The following is an 18314-nucleotide window of genomic DNA, read 5'->3' as shown; positions in this document are numbered from 1 at the left end:
TTCAGGACATAATTGGGGTTTAGTTTTTTGGGTTTTTTTTTTAAGGCACCTCACAATTTTAAATTTTTCCCCTTTAAGACTGTTTAAAAAGTTGTCTTTTTTGTTTTAGATGCTTTACAGCCATTAAAAGAGTCAGCTGCAAAATTTTACATTTTGAACCAGACTGACCTTTGAAGCGGTGCATCTTGTTGGAACAGGGGCTGATAGTGTTAAAGAGGTTGTGCCAAGATGGCATCCCATGTTCATATGTCCTATTAGAACATATACACATCATAGAATAGCGTCCCCGTGCAAGGGACCTCCTATACGTACCACATGGTAAGAGCAGCTCCCCTCCTCGTGGATCTTCTGCTGTCCAGCTATTACGTCATTACATTCATGTGAGTGGGCGGCAACTGTAGGGGGATTATCAGGCTGGCTGCGGCTTCCCTTTAGCAAACTCAGCTGATTGCCAGGGATGCCAAGAGCAGGGCGATCAGCTGATAGCCCCTATCCTTGCCCATAAGTCCACAATCTGCAAGAAGCAATGTGAACACCATTGTTTGACCTACTAAAAACCTTTGAGATGAAGATGTAGGACCATCAAAGGAAAGATGGAGCCATCAACGTCAAAAACGTTCAACCCCGTCTTTGGGTTTTTGTCAGCATGCTACCTTCTTCTTTCCAATTAAGAAAGGAGGCCTGGTGCTTATTTGTACCCCCAGATAAAACCCTTGTGAACCTTATAGGGAAGTGGCTGGCCCCCCAGTTCAGGCTGTCCTTATGATCATTACGCCCTTGACAAGTTGTTTACAGTCACAGAGACTCATCTTCTCTCTTTACAGAACTTGAGATGTTTTGCTTGGTATTTATGCACTTCAGTGAAATCTGGTATAATTTATATGGCTTTAAGCTTCAGTATGAACACAACGTCATGTCGAAGTGACCCTGGCAAACGGTTTTCAGAACACGCTGTCTGCATGCTGGTTGACATGGCAATGGATTCATTAAAAACTGAACTGGTTACTGCGAACTCCTATTATACAGCATGCCATACAAAGCCTATACTTTATGAAAACCGGCAGTCCTTCTCACAAAAGCATTTTAGGTTTGGAAATCCCTTTTGTTAAGCTGATTACAAAGAGTCCCACTGCTGGGATTTATGGGGAGACCTGGCAGTAAGTGTTCAGTTTCCCTGCAGTGCCACCACAGGTGAAATGAAGTATTACACAGTTTCCATTGGAATTAATGGACTGTCCGTGAGATGCATGAATGTGCTGGGTCTTTGAGAGTGAGAGACAGTCTTTGAACTTACTTCTTAGTCTAGACCACCATAGATTGGGGTCTTGAATGGACTTGACAAAAAGGAAAGTCTTGGACTTCAAGTATTGAGCTTGAAAACTGCAGGATGCAATGGATTTTAGCAAGCAATGAAATACTGTCTTCAATTCTTGCACTTGCATCTACCTATGTAAGGACCTGTACAGGCAGGTTAGCCAGGTTAAGAAAGTCAGTGCCATCAAAATGATAAAAAATTCTTGAAATATGTTTAAATTTTTATGAAAAAGTTCTTTTTACTATAATTTTAACCCATGAGCCTTTTTAATGCGGTCGTTATTCTGATGCATGTACTTTTTTATGGCGCTGCATTGGGAGCCTGCATGGGTCTCCTGTGTTAGGGGCATTGGGTACCAGCTATTATGACAAGGACTGAAGAAACCATCAATCCCAGCCCTTTAACGCCTTAACATGCTGTGACCAAAGTGACTGTGGCATGTAAAAGACAGATAGAGGGAGTAGACTCCCTCTGTAAACTATCAGAAACCTTGGATATCATCTCAGGTTTTCAAAGGGTTGCTATGGCACCCAGAGACTTGAAGATGACCTCTAGGTCTGCCTTTTACGGTGGCCTGTGGCTGAGGCTTGAGGAATTATGTATAACAAAGCAATACTGAAGTATTGCAACTAGAGATGAGCGAGCACGCTCAGTAAGGTGAGTTACTCGAGCGAGCCTTGCTCATCTGGAGTAACCGCATTCTCCTCCGAGCGTGCTCGGGGGGGAGGGGCCACGGGAAAGAGCGGCGGGCAGCGGAAGGTAGCGGGGGAGGAGAGAGAGATCTCTCTCACTCTCCCCTCCGCTCTCCCCCGCTGCCCCCCCAAGCACGCTCGGAGGAGAAGGCAGTTACTTGAGATGAGCGAGGCTCGCTCAAGTAACTCACCTTACCGAGCGTGCTCGCTCATCTCTAATTGCAATGTATTATAAGAATGATCAAATGTAATAAAATTCCTCTAGTGGGAGAAAATCAGTTGAAAAAAAACCATTAAAAACTACAATTTAAAAAAAAAAAAATCAGAACTTCACCTTTCACACTGAGGGCTTATTCAGACGGATGTATATTGGTCGGGTTTTCATGCCCAGCTGATATAAGCTGCCCCTCTCTGTAAGGGGAGGAGGCGGGGCGGGACAGGAGCTAGTGCACTGAGCTCCTGCCCCCTCTCCGCCCCTTGCCACTGTTTGCAATGGGAGGGGCAGAGCTAGGTTCCTGCCCCGCCCCTCCCATTGCAAACAGTGGTAAGGGGCAGAAAGGGGGCATTGGTGCTCAGTACACTAGCTTCCGGCCTGTCCTGCCTCCTCCCCTTGCAGAGAGGGGCAGCATGTATCGTCCGGGCATGAAAACCCATCTGAATAAGCCCTTACTTAGTATGTAAAAAAACCCACAATATAATTATTACAAACTTTGTATAGCCACGTTCATAATTACCCACGTAAAAAGGTACATTCGTCCCCTGCATGGGGAGAAGTTATTTGTAACCATATTTATTAGATTTAAAATAAAATGCTTTGAAAAGTTAGTACAACATTTAACCCGCGCAGTGCACACTGTGAAAAAATATATAGATAAGTGGCGAAAATAGCTAAAAACCTCACCTTACAAAAAAACGTGATAGGAAGTGAATAAAATAGCATAGTGATTACCAACCAAATTATACTTTAAAAGTACAACTCATCCCACAGAATATTAGGGGTCTTTGAATGCGACGATAGATGATGATACATCTTTTTTAAAGTGTTAAGAAGTTGCAAGAAAAAAAATCTATATGAATTTAGTATTGCCCTCAACTCTGTGGAAAAAAACATGGTGGAATTGCAGGTTTTGCTAATTTTGCCTCTAGAAAAAAATAGAATAACTAGACTAGAGCTCATCCTGCTAAAACAAGCCCTCAGATGGCTATGTGGATGGAAAAAGTAAAATGTCACGGCTCTAGGGATGCAGCAATGAAAAAAATAAAAAATTACTCATTCATTAAGGTGCAAACAATACTAAGGATTAAGCAAAAGAGACCACCAGACCTGCTGGTGAGGGCGCATAAAACAGGTTCCCAAGCTGAGTGGCTGGTGACGTAGTGTAGAAGCAAGCATGGAAGGAACTGACCCTGAACCTGAGCAGTGGGTGAGAAGCCAGCATTTGGGAGATTGCCCTTAATAATGCTGCCCATTTCCTGAGTGCCGCCCAAGATGGCCAGAAGTATTGGATACCCAGGGAGTAGAGGCTACTGAGAGAGTTCATGACAAGTAACCCAACTGAAGGAAATCTCGAGCCAACACCAAGCCAGACAGACAACTCCTGCATTCAGCTGTTCATCTTCAGTAAAAGAACACTTTGAGCACCATGTGGCATTACTTCTTGCTGTGCCATCCCGTTTGACACCGGCCGTTAGCAATACGATTTTGTTAAAGTGACTTGCACCAGCTTGATGTTGTGGCGGTGGCCGGTCCAGAATCCCCTGGCTCGTCTCGTGAGCCTACCCTTGGCTTACATCTACATGTGATGAGGTGTCTCATATCATGGCCTGAGATCACAGATCAACAGATGCCCAATAGGTCTTCCCAGCGATAGTCCTTGCTGTGCTTCTGCACAGGAACAAGCATCACTCAGTGAATGGAGGTAGAGCGGACGGGGATCATTCTGGCCCATGCTCCTCCATTCACAGTAAGCAGGTAGTGTCATTCAGAAGTGGACGAACGCCTGTTTACATGGAACAATATGTCATTCAGTTTTCTGCAGGCAGAAACTGAACACCGAATGAGACGTAAAAGACTTCTTGTTCGTCGTCCTGTCGCACCCTACATTTACACTGAACAATCATTGTTCAGATTTTCGCTGGATCTCGGGAATCCGAGCGATGATCGTTCCGGGTAAAATCACCTAGGCGCATTGGGAGACCAGATGCAGTTTTCGGTCGCGGTGCGGCTATTACGTGTTGTCACCTTAAAGATATTCCATAAATGGCAACTCTGGAATCTGCATCTATTTGGTGAACAGAAGTTCATTAATACCCACTTGCCGCATTCTTCGTATACTGCAATGGAAAGTTGGCTGCGTCTGCATGTGCCCCGTCTCCACTAAAGTGTATGTAGAATACAGCAGCTGGGGATCTGCAAACAGGATTCAGGTAATAGCTACAATTTAGTCGGACCAGTTTTACTGGTGCTCGTTAGCCTAATTAGTTTCATATGTTCTATTTCCCTGCTCAAGCGCACAAAAATATAGAACATGCTGTATATTTTTTTGCGCAACTGAATTGCGCATGCAAAATAAGCGCTTGTGAATGAACCCATTGAAATGAATGGCTTCTATTCACTGCGTATGTGTGCATACAAAAAAATAGGCAGCATGTTCTGCTTTTGTGCAGGAAAATAGAACATATGAAACTAATTAAGCTAATTAACCACTTCAATGTACCGGACCCTGGCTGCGGGGTTTTTGGCATGTGCATACATTACAGTAAAAAAATGCAATTGCACGTCAATGCCCAGTGAACAAATCCGCGTACGTTAGTGTGAAGCCGGCCTAAGGGCTATTTCAGACGACCGTATATCGGCTCGGCTTTCACGCCAAGCCGATATATGGTGTCCTTGTCTGCAGGGGGAGGAGGATGGAAGAGCCAGGAGCAGGAACTGAGCTCCCGCCCCCTCTCCACCCCTCTCCACTATTTGCAATAGGAGGGGGCGAGACGGGGTGGAGCTAAGTACCAGCGTTTAGCTCCACCCCCATCCCGCCCCTCCCATTACAAATAGTGGAGAGGGGGCGGGAGCTCAGTTCCTGCTCCTGGCTCTTCCATCCTCCTCCCCCTGCAGACAAGGACACCATATATCGGCTCGGCGAGAAAACCGAGCCGATATACAGTCGTCTAAATAAGCCCTAAGTGTCTTCATTACTAATGAGCAGGGATCGCACCTAAGTTTTATTAAACCATTCTGCCCCTTTAAATAGTAATACAAGAAACAACGGTCCTTTTTTATTCTACACCTTTGTAGAAGTGAAATGTTTTTCGGGTCATTACATCTCAGTAGATGCTTCTCCGCGCCCTGTCAGGTTTTCGCGTAGTGTGAAGTCCCAAGATTATTTTTACCTCCGTAACAATCCTGAAACAAACAAAATGTATGTCGGCTTGTTTGCCGAGGAGCGTTTAGGTCTGAAAAGTCATCACTTAGAGGTAAGGTTATTATGTAAATGTACATTAGTTATGTCGTTCTCTGAAGAGGGACCTTTCCCACTCCGCGTAAATTGCTTGTTTCCGTAGATGTTATCGTAAGGGGAGCATAAAGTGTGACAGATTGAAAATAGCAATTTTCCATTACGTTCGATATAATTCAATTCGCTGAACTTTCACTCGAGTAGAATAAATTTCTGTCACTCAGAACACATCCAGCAGTAAGTCTTCAGTCGTATGGTTCTACCTGCAATGCAGGGCGTTTAATAGGGGGGATCTTCTTTAGTGAGGTCTGGCATCTCGGACCACCACTGATTTCCAGAATGAATGAACTCTATAAGAGCGCTTGGACCTTTGGCTAAAGGAGTTGGCCCACAAGAACAAATTAGCTCCTATCAACTGCTTTCATCTAAGCAGTCCCCCCTTCACTGCCCTTCCCCTCACCGGCTCTCTGCCTCTCTCCTCCACTCTGGTGTTTGCAATGGGAGTGGGCGGAATGGGGGCAGAGCTAAGCTCCCGCCCCTTTTCCATAGCCAGCAGTGGGAATGGGCAGGACAGAGCGGAGCTTAGCCCTGCCCTCTCCCATTGCAAACGCCAGAGTGGAGGAGAGAGGCAGAGAGCCATGAAGGGGGAGGGAAGGGGGAAACTGCTTAGATGGAAGTGTATATCGGCCAGCCAATATACACTTATGTAAATAAGCCCTAAAGCCAGAGGTTTTCCAAGACCCCCAAAAAATGGTCTGTGTTTTTAGGGGTCCTGAAGTGATGACTCACATGTGACTACCACAGCCAATCGCTGACCTGAGTAGTGTTGCAGTGGTTATGTGCTGGTAGTCAGAAGCTCATCATTGTAGGACTACTAACACCGGCAGGACTATCTAAGGCAGCACTGGTGCGACCAGGGATTTGTCAGGTGTAATGTCTCTTTTGCTGTTTTATCACAACCCCTGCCATTAGCCAATTTTGGGTTTTTTTAGAAAACACCTTTAACTCAGACTAAATCAGGCTCCAGTCAGGACTGCCGTATACTTCCTATATGGAAACAGCTCAATTATTCCTGTTTTATATGCTCCTTTTAGGGATCTCTTGCATAGGACAGAATATTCCGCAACAGCGCTGCAGAATATGTCCTCCTGCCGAATATTCAGCACCAAAATCTGTAATGAGACCGTGCAGATTTTGGTGCAGATTTGAAAATGGCAGAATCCTGTTGGCAATTCCGCATCAAAATCCGTAATTAGCAAGACGGATATTTGTGTGGAATTCCGCAATGGCATATTCCACAACACTGTTGCAGAATATGCCGCCCTGTCTGAAAGGTCCCTTAGGGGCTGCAAATCAGGACTGGAATATAGGAAAATAGGATATGTCAGAGGACTGCAGGTTGCATGGGGTGAGGTAACTCAATTCTGTTAAAGTGAAAGGGGCTGATCTGCAATACCACACACAACCTGTGGGGGCATGGCGCTGTTTTTGGAAAAAAAAGCAGCCCTGTTTGTTTTTAATGCAGTCCCTTTAAGATATGAAATTAAGTCCAGTATGCATAATCTTAAAAATGTCTGCATACCCTTATGTGTTCATATACTGCAGTAGATGTCATACCTCTGTAGAAGCACGCCTCCTACTGATCTATATGTGGACACAATTTGCAATATACCCAGCAGTATTGATATGGTGTATTCCCTCCCATTTCTGCACTAGAGATGCAGAAGAGATGTTGCTAGGGAATGAGGTGCGTCATCAGTAATGAAGCCCTGCAACCATACGCTATCGGAACGTGTTATTTGAACCTTGTTTTTAACTGCAGCATTATAGGGCAGTATCATGTTGCTTTTATGTGTTACATATTTTTATTAAATCGCTACATTGGAAAGTAATGACTTTACAAAGCAACTTTTTGAACACATTTCCATTTGCAAATTCGCAAAGTAATTACTATGCTGTACATTCATTTATGTCAGAGGCACATCATGTCTCTCTATTTTAGTCGGTGACAGCTGGCGAGCAAACTGTTCATTTTTTTTCTCCCCATTTTAAATAGATGTTACATTTCAATATTAGTGGTTTTAAACGATGAAAGAATGTGCCGCCTGCAGCAAGACTTTTGCTGGTTTTTGCTGCATATGACAGATTAGGTAGGTTGGGCTCCGCAAGTGGCCGGGCAAGCATTAAAAGGCAAAGGTAACTGAAAATATACCTTCAAGTCTCCTTCGTGACTTCTGTTTATAACCGATGTCTGATGGACTGCATTGACTTACTGTGGAGTCTGTCAGGTTTTTCCCCATCAAGTGAATCTAAGAGGCTAAGGCCTTGTTCACATGGGCCACATAATCCACAGCAGAAATCCTCGCATTTTTGTAGCAGATTTTAATTTCGAATACCATGGATCTCCATGTAGATTTAGCCCCATGGGGCAAATTCGCATGCAAACACACCCAATGCAGTTTCAGTCGGAAACTTTATCAAGAATTGACAGGTCTGTTGTTTTTATTTCTGCAACACTGATTTCGAGTCTACATGTGCCAAAAAAAAAATCAGCTTCATATGAACTACAACAGGGATTACCATTTTTTGGGGGGAGTTGCTAAATTGATGTGGATTTCAGCACACCATCCATCTGCGCATGAAAAACCCTGTGCGAATGGGGCCATAGGTTAGAAGATCTCTAGTGTTTTGTAGTCAAGAATAAAACAAAAGGAATGCTGCCTTCCAATAGGTGGCACTGTAGAGGTTTTAGTCCATCTCCCTTATTTGCATATTACCCAGAGGAGCGTGCATGGCCATTTGAGTCTCCTTACTCACCGTCTAGGTGCTCTCCCTAAGGAGAAAAGATACCGTTTCTGACCGTGGTCAAGAATAGCATAGTCTGCAGCACTCAACTAAAATTTTAAGTCTGCCGGATCCTCCAGGAATCTATTTGAAAGTGATTCCGACATGCAGGTGGAAAGCCATGACGGTAGTTTGAACAGATCATTAGGTAATAAGTGAAAAATCTTATGTTTCATGTACTATCTTAATACCATGTGGGAGATACAGCAGATCGAACTACCAATGCAATTGATCACAGGGTCCACTGGGGGGGCACAACAGAGGCTATCACTTTCCAAAGTGCTTGTTCATGCACAATACTCACCATCAGTAAAGGCTGATTAAGACACAACGATTTTCACTCAAAAATCGCTCAAAGCCGTCTTTTGAGCATTAATCGTTGTGTCTAACTGCACTGACATCGTGCAGCTTTCATTAAGGAATCACTGATCGTTCTCTTTAAGCAAAAAGAACGATCAGCCTTATCAGGAATTCACAGCGGGATACAGCTGATACTATTGTTTCAGCTGTATCCCGCTCTCTAAACACAGGCGGGGTATGAAGAACACAGCGCTCCAGCTGTGTTCTGCATAGCCTGCTTGGAGAGCTCAGCTGTATAACAGCCAGTCGCTCCGAGCAGAGAACAGCTGGACGCAGAAGACAAGCGGCCCCGCTTGTCCTCTGCATCCCCTGCTCAGAGTGCAAACTGATCACCTTGCGCTTAAAGACACACAACGATTATCGCTCAAAAGACATCTTTTGAGTGATAGTCGTTGTGTCTTAACCAGGCTTCAGGCAGTAACCTTCCCAACAACTGCAACTATGTTGGACACATTTTTACATAAATCAATACCATTATATACATCTACCTCTGTAATTATGCAATAAATATACCCAAGCTTGGCTGAATGCACAGGGCTGGTCTGGATTCCACCTGTGGAATCCTGTACGGAATCCGGCCCTGACTGCAGCGGGTGACCCTGCGGATCTGTCTTCTTACGACTTCTCTGTACTGCAGATGGTCGGCACGGCTCGCCGTCGGACGTGTGCAGTACAGATTGTTTTTTTTAACTTCTGCTTTTCCCACGGAACCTGCGGCCCGCCTGCAATGTCAATTGTGGACGGGCAGCGGGTTGGACTGCTTCCATTGACTTCAATAGAAGCCGTCTGTGCCGCAGTAAAATACATAGTAGCATAGTAACATAGTTCGTAAGGCTGAATGAAGACAATGTCCATCTAGTCCAGCCTGTCTAGCCTCCTGTTTTGTTGATCCAGAGGAAGGCAAAAAACCCCAAGAGCAGAAGCCAATTAGCCCTTTTGGGAAAAAATTCCTTCCCGACTCCCTAATGGCAGTCAGACTGTTCCCTGGATCGACCCCTAATAGTTCCTACCTGCCTGTATACCCGGATTAACAAATAACCTTAGATTTATAGCCTATAATATCCTTCCTCTCCAGAAAGACATCAAGTCCCCTTTTAAACTCCTCTATGGATTTTGCCATCACCACGTCCTCAGGCAGAGAGTTCCACAGTCTAACTGCTCTAACAGTAAAGAACCCCTTTCTATATTGGTGATGAAACCTGGAGCATGCTGCGATTTTTTTTCCCCCGCGAGTGGAAACCGCGATTGGTTTCCGCTAGTGTGCATGAAAATCATTTTTCCATAGCATGCTATGGAGCATTATTGCTACAGAATTCGGAGGCAGATGCCCACTCCGGATTCCGCAACAAAAATCCGCCTGTGTGCGTGAGCATAGGAAACGCAATCTTCCTTGTTAAACACTAGCTTTTGCATTATAAATAGTGATGAGCGACATCGCTTTTGTATCGAGCGGGCAGGTACTCGCTAAGGGCAATGCTCGCTCGAGCAATTGCCCTTAGCGAGTATACTCGCTCATCTCTAATTATAAACAGTATTATTATAGCATTTTCCCCACTGAACCCAGCATTGGCATTACCTTCCTTGTACACAGTACCGTTTACAAGTACATTACTCTTCTAGCTAGACCTCACTACGTCATTTCTACAAACACATTCTATCAGCAGTAACATTTGACTATCTACTCCGGGTTAACTTTTCGCCTCCCCCTACAAATTGGCGTTGCCAAAAATGTCTAGTTTTTGATGTAATGCTTGCACAAGTGTACATACCCTTTTATAGAAGCTTCATGAAATACATCTACACTACCGTTCAAAAGTTTGGGGTCACATTGAAATGTCCTTATTTTTGAAGGAAAAGCACTGTACTTTTCAATGAAGATAACTTTAAACTAGTCCTAACTTTAAACAAATGCACTCTATACATTGCTAATGTGGTAAATGACTATTCTAGCTGCAAATGCCTGTTTTTTTGTGCAAAATCTACAAAGGTGAATAGAGGCCCATTTCCAGCAACTATCACTCCAGTGTTCTAATGGTACAATGTGTTTGCTCATTGGCTCAGAAGGCTAATTGATGATTAGAAAACCCTTGTGCAATCATGTTCACACATCTGAAAACAGTCTAGCTCGTCACAGAAGCTACAAAACTGACCTTCCTGTGAGCAGATTGAGTTTCTGGAGCATCACATTTGTGGGGTCAATTAAACGCTCAAAATGGCCAGAAAAAGAGAACTTTCATCTGAAACTCGACAGTCTATTCTTGTTCTTAGAAATGAAGGCTATTCCATGCGGGAAATTGCTAAGAAATTGAAGATTTCCTACAACGGTGTGTACTACTCCCTTCAGAGGACAGCACAAACAGGCTCTAACCAGAGTAGAAAAAGAAGTGGGAGGCCGCGTTGCACAACTAAGCAAGAAGATAAGCACATTAGAGTCTCTAGTTTGAGAAACAGACGCCTCACAGGTACCCAACTGGCATCTTCATTAAATAGTACCCGCAAAACACCAGTGTCAACATCTACAGTGAAGAGGCGGCTGCGGGATTTTGGGCTTCAGGGCAGAGTGGCAAAGAAAAAGCCATATCTGAGACTGGCCAATAAAAGAAAAAGATTAAGATGGGCAAAAGAACACAGACATTGGACAGAGGAAGACTGGAAAAAAGTGTTGTGGACGGATGAATCCAAGTTTGAGGTGTTTGGATCACAAAGAAGAACGTTTGTGAGATGCAGAACAAATGAAAAGATGCTGGAAGAATGCCTGACGCCATCTGTTAAGCATGGTGGAGGTAATGTGATGGTCTGGGGTTGCTTTGGTGCTGGTAAGGTAGGAGATTTGTACAGGGTAAAAGGGATTCTGAATAAGGAAGGCTATCACTCCATTTTGCAACGCCATGCCATACCCAGTGGACAGCGCTTGATCGGAACCAATTTCATCCTACAACAGGACAATGACCCTAAACACACCTCCAAATTGTGCAAGAACTATTTACAGCAGAAGCAGGCAGCTGGTATTCTATCGGTAATGGAGTGGCCAGCGCAGTCACCAGATCTGAACCCCATTGAGCTGTTGTGGGAGCAGCTTGACCGTATGGTACGCCAGAAGTGCCCATCCAACCAATCCAACTTGTGGGAGATGCTTCTAGAAGCGTGGGGTGCAATTTCACAAGCTTACCTCAACAAATTAACAGCTAGAATGTCAAAGGTGTGCAATGCTGTAATTGCTGCAAAAGGAGGATTCTTTGACGAAAGCAAAGTTTGATGTAAAAACAATGTTATTTCAAATACAAATCATTATTTCTAACCTTGTCAATGTCTTGACTCTATTTTCTATTCATTTCACAACGCATGGTGGTGAATAAGTGTGACTTTTCATGGAAAACACAAAATTGTTTGGGTGACCCCAAACTTTTGAACGGTAGTGTATATAAAATTCTAAATAGGATGCTTGGCCTTCTGCCCAGATGCCACATAAGAATTCAGAATGGCGCAGTCATAATTACTGGAGATGTTCGGCATGCTTTTGGACACGTGAGGCCCTGATTTATATGTATGTGGTTGTCTGTTACGGAGGGACATAAAGCGACCAGAGCTTTAGAATCATCGTCTGCCTTCAGGGGTTTGTCTCACTCTGCTACATTTCAAGAATCTGTTTGCACAAATCATTTTTGTTCTTCCATTCAAAGTGCTTGAAAAAAAAAAATCTAATAACCCGCGGCTAGAAAGTCGTATGCAGACTATTCTAGTCCATCTGTATGTTTTATGGATAGAGACAGTTTTCTTTATTATTTACTCTGAATGTTTATGGTAACTCTTTCCAGTAGATTCTTTCATCATTGTAATATACAGTAGGCAACGTGGCCACTTATTTCTGATTACCTCCCCTCCCCTCCTGCGCCCACCTCAAAGCCATGTGTCGCCAGCCCTCCACTGCGTTAATGGAAAAAACATTCCTGCAAATGAACACTTTGGCTTTAGCATGGCATTGGTAAAACAATTCTTCACTTGTTACTTGGAAATTAATTTTCTAAGAAATTATGTAGGATATTTCGTAAAGATCTGGCTCTTGCTTAGCAAATCTGCTTAAATTGACACCAGACAGCAGCACCAGCTCCATAATAATGCTATGGTCTATCTGAAATTGTACTTAAAGGAGAAGTGTGGGTTACAAATCCTACTTTCAGACATCCTAATAGGGAATTTGGAGTTATTACAGGGGTGCACTTGTTCAGGACCTTCACCTTTTAGCCAAAGCAATGAACAGCTATAGAGAAGCGTACACAATTAACCTTAATTAGTAAGAAAAATATAGGTGATACATTCCCTGTAAAGAAAATCTGTTGCTAGTTTTTCCTGGCCCTTTCTGAGAACAGAACAAGGTAGGGACAGCCTTGCCGATTACAGTGACATGTCTGCTGTGTGTATCTGTGCAGTAGTTTGGGAGAAACTTGCAGTTTATTAGTAGCAGCTTAGAAGTAGTCCTTGATATTCATGAGCTGCAGGCTAGCTCCACCCATCCTCCTTTTACTTATTGACTGCTGTCTGCTTTGGTCTGTGCATAGAGAGGTAGCTGTCAATTAGTAACTGAAGGGTGGGGTGGGAGAGGCTAGCTGCAGTTCATGAATATCAAGGACTACTTCCTGCAGTCCTCAGTGTCTAGCTACTAATAATAAAATGTTAATTTTTCTAAAACTACTGCACCGATACACACAGCAGACATATCGCTGTCACTACCTTATACTGCTTTCAGCTGTTAATAGATGATGACAGATTCCTTTTAAGGTACCCATGCAAGCAAATATAACATTCCAGCCAGGGAAGATACTATTAACTCTTTCCAATCCACTGTCTTACATCTTCCTACATTCTAATTGAAGCTTGTGCAGCTCCAATGTCAGAAGATATCCAGCAGGGTATTTTTACCGTCTATTGACAGCCACTCTGCTGTCGGAGCCTCTCTGGCGCACACACACTGGCTTTAGCCAGCAGATGGCACTGTTGTATAACGGCAAAAAGAGAAAGCCTTTTAGGAAACCTTCAATCCAAAATTGGATTGGAAAGGGTTAATTAATGTTAAATTCCAGCAAACACATGAAATCCATCCTACACTTCTACTTTCCCCCATGTCTCTTCCATGAAATTGTGAGCATAATGCCGGAGACTGTGCAGAAGCCTGCATGTCACAGGCACTTTGCAAACTCCAGCTCACTGTAGCCTACAGGTAAAGTATATGCAATTGTGATATTTTATTGTTCCTGGCCTATCGCTGTCTATGTAGAAAATATTTCCCTGCTGAAACAAATAACATGAAGGGAGGGGGTTAATTTTTTTGCATTTTCTTCAGTTGTTTTACCTCCCACTTTCTATAACCACCCACTAAACTCTACCCATGCCACTATCTGCCACATCCTATTCATCTACACCTGTATTGCACAACAGCCCCTTCCCCGATTCTGTCAAGAAAATTAGGAATTTCATACAACATATAATTTGATACACCTCAAAATCTGAAACCTCCGCCTCTGTCCAGATTAGGGAAGACATTTCACATTTTCCCTAATCTTTACTTACAGTATATGCGGTCCTACTATGTAAAACACTTCTTATCTCTCCTGAGCGGCTACCTTTTCATGGCGCCACTCTGAATGCAGAAGCTCACTTGGCTGCTGTCCATACACATTAGTAGTGGGGGACGCACATATGGTGGTATGGTCACCTCTCCATGCCGTCTCTTCCTATATGCCACTGCTTCTGCTTGCAGAATGGAAATTTGGGGACCTTTGCTTTCCTCATAAGCCGCGCTCCCATCTATCAAATGTTTCCTACAGAGATAATTGTCTAAAGTGTGAGACTGTAAGTGCATCTGCAGTTCCATCAAGGGTTTAGAGACACGTGGACCTAAAAACTGGCACAGGCTGTGGGGAAAACTGGACCAAAGATTGGACATTCCTAAAGTATGACATAGCTGAATTCTGCACTTTGCTTGACAGTCGATGCAAAAACAGAAGTTCAGTTGCAACAACTCATTATTGAATTATGATATTGTGGTGTAAAGAACGCAGTTTAAAGGGAAAGTTCTTGGCCTCCAAGATACTAACATATGTGTAACTGAATCTACACATTACAGCTGTTCATCTGCAAGAGGATTAACAGGGTATTCTGGTGACATTAAGTTATCCCCTATCCACAGGGTTGGGGGAAACTAGTTGATCGGTGGAGGTCTGACCGCTGATCGCCTGAATGGGGTTCCCGTGTACCACCGAAAGACTGGCAAAATGAATGGAGCGCATGCTTAACCCATTAAGGACCAGGCACAGTAAATTTATGGTGCCTGGTCCTGGGCTTAAAACCCCACCAATAGTAATTATGGTGAGTAAAATTACTGCGTGCTTTAAGCCTCCTGCCTCTGCAATCAATCCGAGGAAGGACGGGTTATCAGCTGTTAGTGACAGCTGATAACCCGAAGGAGAAGGCAGGAGGGGTTTTAACCCTTTCTGCCTTTTCCTTTGCCTAGTACACAGAGCTCAATTAGCACTGTGTACTGGAAAGTGAAAGTGGAAGGGTTTCCTCCACTGGACATCAGTCAATTCATTTCAATGGGAGCACAGAAAATAGCATAGCTCAAGTATTCCGGTGCTCTCATTGAAATGAATGGAGCGGTAGTGTGGTAACGCATGTGCTAGGTTATTCTTTTTGCCAGTCACACGGGGGACACAGGCCCTACTTCTGGTGATCCTTGGGGGTCCTTACGGTCTGACCCCCACCAATTAGTTACTATCCATAGCTTTGACCAGTTTCCTTCTGATACAATATTAGCATCTGTGAAGACTGTCATTAACGAGGTCCTGTTTGATTGATTGGCTAGATTTTTGCAGTCACCAATCTTACCTCCTCCGTGCACAACCGATGCGTGCTCTTTAAACGTACGAACGCCTGGCAGAAAAACAAGCCTTTGAACAGATTTCATCTGCTAATCATTTTAGCAAATTGTTGAAGAAAACTCTGAGGGTTTGCAGTGTGGGCGGAGGCGCAGACAACATATTTATTGCCAAGATGAAGCGGTAACAGCTGTTGTACAGGCAGGTGCTGACATCTTCTTTACATTTACACAATTCAATTGTGGCAATGACTTTATTAATTTGTGTATTCACTGAAGATTGGAAGGTTTATTTAATAACTTGGCAACTGTTTCACAATCCCTGACCCTATTAGGGCATCTTGAGCTAATGAAGGGGGTCCTGCGCTTCCAGAACTGCACTTCGAAGAGATTCTGATAACATCCCCTGTTCTGATTTCTTTGCTGTCATAAAGACCTCGTATGGTCCCAAGTTAACAAGTAGATTCATTTGATGGGCGTAGAATTAATTTATGCCCATGTTTCCAGGGAGTGCAGTTGCAACCATTGGCTGCAGTCACCGGATACATTGGTCCCTCGATCAGAGTCATTACACCACAACATCATTCAGAAAACAGGCAGTAGAGATCAGTGCCTGTCTCTGCTGCCTGTACAGTACTATGTTTCTATGCTTATGCACACACATCAGGGAGGAGAGAAGCACTACTGGCGCTTCTCTCCTCCCTGATGTGAGAAGGGGTCCCTGAAGTGAAAGAGGTCACTAGCTGGGACTCTTGTAGACTTACCGCGGGGGAACGAAGCAAATAAATTGTATGGCTCCAACTTATTCCGCAGCACTTTCAGGTAACTTCTTTATTACCCCCACCAAGCTGGGTACTTATTTTACCGACCTTTGACGGATGGAAGGCTAAGTCAACCTTGAGCCGTCTACCTGAACCAGGTGGCGATTGAACCTGCAACCTTCAGGTCGTGAGCGAGAGTTTAGACTAGATTGCTGCTGCCGTAACACTCAGCGCCACAGCTCCTTTGATCTCTGCAATACACTGTCATGTCTTTGTGGAAGGACAAGATCTTTGTTCTTCCTCAACCGGAACTTTTATTAACAAGAACTTCAATGGAAGGAAACAGTAGGAGCATTTTTCGCCTCTCAAATCCTCTGGTACTGGATTATATGAATGGATGGTGTGGGGCTTTGTTGCTTTAAAATGGGTGTCCAGTTGTAAACTTTTGATGGGTTATCAGCAGAATAAGTCATCAATAGTAGATTGCTAGGGGTCCATTGCCAGGGACCTCCACAAATCAGCTGTACGCTAGGCCTGTGTGCTTGTGCACTGAGCTGATTTCTGCAGGAAACACACAGCTCTGTTTCCACTGCAGTGGCCAGACTTGGTATTGCAGACCCTGCTTGCATTAAAATGAATGAGAACTTGACCTGCAATACCAAGCCTGATCACTTCAGTGGGAACAGAGATCTCTTCTTCCTGCAGAAATCAAAAATTGTTTGAACACACTGACCCAGCAAACAGCTGATCAATGAGGGTCCAAGGTGTCAGACTCCCGCCGATCTATTATTGATGGCCTGTCCTGGTGATAGTAGTGTGTGGTCAGTAGTTTACAACTGGACAACCCTTTTAAGGTTAAGCAGAGTCTATTCCAGACTGCTTCTACCTCAGTTCACACAGACAGTGGTGTATAGTGCTTGAATTCACCACTCGGCTCAGTAACACACTGTATAGAGCTTGGATACACCACTTGGCTCAGGAACACACTGTATAGTGCTTGGATACACCACTTGGCTCAAGAACACTCCGCATAGAGCTTGGATACACCACTCAGCTCAGGAAAACTCTGTATAGTGCTTGGATACACCACTCGGCTCAAGAACACTCCGCATAGAGCTTGGATACACCACTCAGCTCAGAAACACTCTGTATAGTGCTTGGATACACCACCTGGCTCAAGAACACTCCGCATAGAGCTTGGATACACCACTTGGCTCATGAACATTCTGTATAGAGCTTGGATACACCACTCAGCTCAAGAACACTCCGCATAGAGCTTGGATACACCACTCAGCTCAGGAACACTCCGCATAGAGCTTGGATACACCACTCAGCTCAGGAACACTCTGTATAGTGCTTGGATACACCACTTGGCTAAAGAACACTCTGTATAGAGCTTGGATACACCACTCAGCTCAAGAACACTCCACATAGAGCTTGGATATACCATTTAGCTCAAGAACACTCCGCATAGAGCTTGGATATACCATTTAGCTCAAGAACACTCCGCATAGAGCTTGGCTACACCACTCAGCTCAGGAACACTCTGTATAGTGCTTGGATACACCACTCGGCTCAAGAACACTCCATATAGAGCTTGGAAACAGCACTTGGCTCATGAACACTCCGTATAGAGCTTGGATACACCACTCAGCTCAGGAACACTCTGCATAGTGCTTGGATACACCACTTGGCTCAAGAACACTCTGTATAGAGCTTGGATATACCGCTTGGCTCAATAACACTCTGTATAGAGCTTGGATACACCGCTTGGCTCAAGAACCCTTTGTATAGAGGTCGGACACTCCAGTCGGATCAGCAACACTGTATAGTACTCAGTCCTTAACTTTCCCAGCAGCCCTCAGAGTATAGCTCGTCCCCTACTCCCCGGACGAATATCATCTGTGTCACTCACTTCCGTTACTCTGCGTAACCTTATTAGCTCGCTAGTTGTTTGGCTGCAGGAGGTACCACCACCTTAGCTCACACTCGGCACCAGGTTTTGGGCCTGTAACTTCA

The 18314-nt window shown here is 44.2% G+C and overlaps 1 protein-coding gene across 4 annotated transcripts in view; it reads left to right on the top strand.

The window, feature by feature from the left end:
* The window catches only part of PRICKLE2 (prickle planar cell polarity protein 2), a 267456-nt gene that overhangs the window by 201352 nt on the left and 47790 nt on the right, over positions 1-18314 (top strand). The window lies entirely within an intron of this gene.

Source organism: Eleutherodactylus coqui, chromosome 3 (assembly GCF_035609145.1).
Source record: "Eleutherodactylus coqui strain aEleCoq1 chromosome 3, aEleCoq1.hap1, whole genome shotgun sequence".
Lineage (NCBI taxonomy): Eukaryota > Metazoa > Chordata > Amphibia > Anura > Eleutherodactylidae > Eleutherodactylus > Eleutherodactylus coqui.
Note: the sequence above shows the minus strand (reverse complement) of the source record. Positions and strands in the feature narration are given on the sequence as shown.